A 2,981-nucleotide genomic window follows, 5' to 3' on the forward strand; every position below is an offset into this window, starting at 1 on the left:
TATCCCAAAGAAAAATGTATATAGAAATATGGACACTTTTGATATATTGAAAATATTGCAGAAAAATCCATGAGCATAAATCATAATCTAGGAGTAAATTGATAAGATATCAGGAACACGGTGTTAAAACACTGTTCCATAAAGACATAAAAATACATTAGCAGTTCTGTATCAATGCACTACATAGATACTATTTTACAGAGTTATGAGATGAGGGGCAAGGATGCAATATTTTGAGAATTTAAATTTACTCAGGCTCCTTCAGAGAATGAGGAAACTTAGATAATACTCTGGACTTCATGAATGTAGGTACATTTGGGCTACATATAAGAGAACAGAATTATAAGATAAGGATTTCAAGGGACATCCTTTCTATCACACTGAAGTCCCATGCCCTCTTAAGAAATATATTAACGAAGAGGCAATGTCAGAGCAAAATTAAGTGCATGCAATATATTCAGTGCTCTAATAACTTGTAAAGCAAATACAACAGTGTCACTAAAGGCGAAGACACCATACAAGTAACAACAGAGAAAGCATTGGGGCTATTTAATTTCTGTCAGCATAAAGCAGAAGGCAAATGGAATTTAATTGTTCTGTATTTGTATCTGAAAGAAAGCAAGATGGCCCAGATAATGACATGGCTTAGGATAAAAGAGAAAACCTGAGTATGCATTCATGATCACCAGCATTTCTGCCAGATGTGGATCAGTGTGTGAAGTGTCCAGAAACACACTATGCAAATAATGAGAAGAGCCACTGCCAAATGAGAATCTGACATTTCTGTCCTATGAGGACCCCTTGGGAAAGATACTCAGCTTCATATCCCTGGGCTTCTCATCACTCACAGTTGTCATTCTAGGGGTGTTTCTGAAGCACAGAGACACTCCCATTGTCAAGACCAATAATCAGCATCTCACTTATAAACTGCTCATCACTCTCATCCTTTGTTTTCTCTGTCCCTTTCTTTACATTGGCCATCCTTCAGCAGAATATATTTGGACTTCTGTTCACTGTGGCTCTTTCCACTGTGATGGCCAAAACTTTCACTGCACTTATAGCTTTGAAGATCACTACTCCATGGAGAAGTGGAAGAGGAGATGGCTGCTGATAGAAGGACCCCTAATTTCATCATTCCCATCTGCACCCTACTGCAAGTTGTTCTCTGTGGAATTTTTCTGGCAACCTTTCCTCCATTTATTGACAAAGATGCCAATTCAGAACATGGACACATCATCATCATTTGCAACAAAGGCTGAGCTATTGCCTTCTACTGCATCCTGGGATACCTGGGAACACTGGCTATAGGCAGCTACCTTATGGCTTTTTTGTCCAGGAATCTGCCTGGCCCATTCAATGAAGCCAAGTTCCTGGCTTTCAGCATGCTGGTGTTCTGCAGGGTGTGAATCAGCTTCCTCCCTGTCTACCACAGCACCAAGGGGAAGGTCATGGTGGCTATGGAAATCTTCTCTATCTTGGCTTCTAGTACATCAATCTTAGGCATCATCTTTGCATCCAAGTGCTACATCATACTATTAAGACCAGAAAGGATTTCAATTCATCACATCCGGGTCAAAACATATACTACAAGGAAAATCCTTAAAATCTAGCTCACATATGTCTTAGATAAAAGAGCTTTGAAGCATGATAGTTCTTCACTATCTGAATAATCACACATGAAGCTATAATTTGGCATTTGATTCCATAAGCTGTTATTTCTTTAAGTAATCATATTAGGCTAACTAAATTCTGCATCCATCCCTTTTTTCATGCTGAGATACATCCTACATTTTCAGTCCTCCTCTTGCATTCACTATTACTTTTGTGATATTGATTTCAATTCCTGATGAAATCCTAATTTGTGAGTTCCTCCACTTGGAACATTCATATACTTTATTAACTTGACAACTAGATTATTCAAAAAAATTATTTCCACTGTCAATTACATATGCTGACAAACAGATTCATGAGTTATATATGCAAATATTAGTAAACACGTTGTAAATTTGACATACAATACAACAAACATGTCAATATAGTGTATTGTTTCTGAAGGCCTTAAGACATCTCACCAATTTTTCATGGTTTCATTTCTTATGTATTTTTATACTGAAGAAATCCAAATTCCTTACATTAGTTGTAACTTTTTGTGAAGATTGTATTGTATAGGTCACTGCATAATGAACTACATACTAAGTTATTGCAAACTTAGGACCTCATTTTATAACCCAACACCAAATATCAACCAGATCAACCAATTTGCAGTCAACACCTGGAGCCTCTCTTTGAATTATGGTGCCCTGTGTCAAATGTAATTACTCCCCCTGACTCTGTACTCACTTCTCTATGCTACTCTAAACATCCAAGCAGCCTTTATCTTGTCACTCCCTCATAGTCCTTCACCTTTTGCTAATTGGTGCATATTCCTTCAATGCATACAGACTGGGAAAGACCTACAATCCAGGAAGGCCATTTAGAGCCATTGAGGTGGAGGCTTCTCTGTATCCAGGACTCCAGATAGAATCACCAGAAGATCCTTGACACGCAGCTTCAGAACCAGTCTGTGAGATGGCTGTATGTGAGCCATGACTTTGTGAACCATGTCTGAGGGAGCCAGATCAGTCAGGAAAACAAGATAATCCATAATCCATAAAGTAGGTGGGGACTAGCACATACTCTTATATACAGAGGGTCCCCAAAAGAAGAAGAAGATGCCTCATGTGTCTCTAAAGCTCCAGGACCCTTCCTATAATGAACTTCCCTCATTCTCAGGGAAATCCACTTCAGTTGCCTGATCCATTCAAATAGTGTGTGTGTGTGTGTGTGTGTGTGTGTGTGTGTGTGTGTGTGTGTGTATGTGTGTGTGTGTGCATGTGTGTGTAAGGGAAACAGTGTGTGTGTAAAAGAAAAAAGAAAAATGGATAAAATAAAATAAGTGAAATATTTTTAAATCTCATGATGGAAGCTGCAGTTTGAGACAG

The sequence above is a fragment of the Peromyscus leucopus genome, chromosome 1 (assembly GCF_004664715.2).
Source record: "Peromyscus leucopus breed LL Stock chromosome 1, UCI_PerLeu_2.1, whole genome shotgun sequence".
Lineage (NCBI taxonomy): Eukaryota > Metazoa > Chordata > Mammalia > Rodentia > Cricetidae > Peromyscus > Peromyscus leucopus.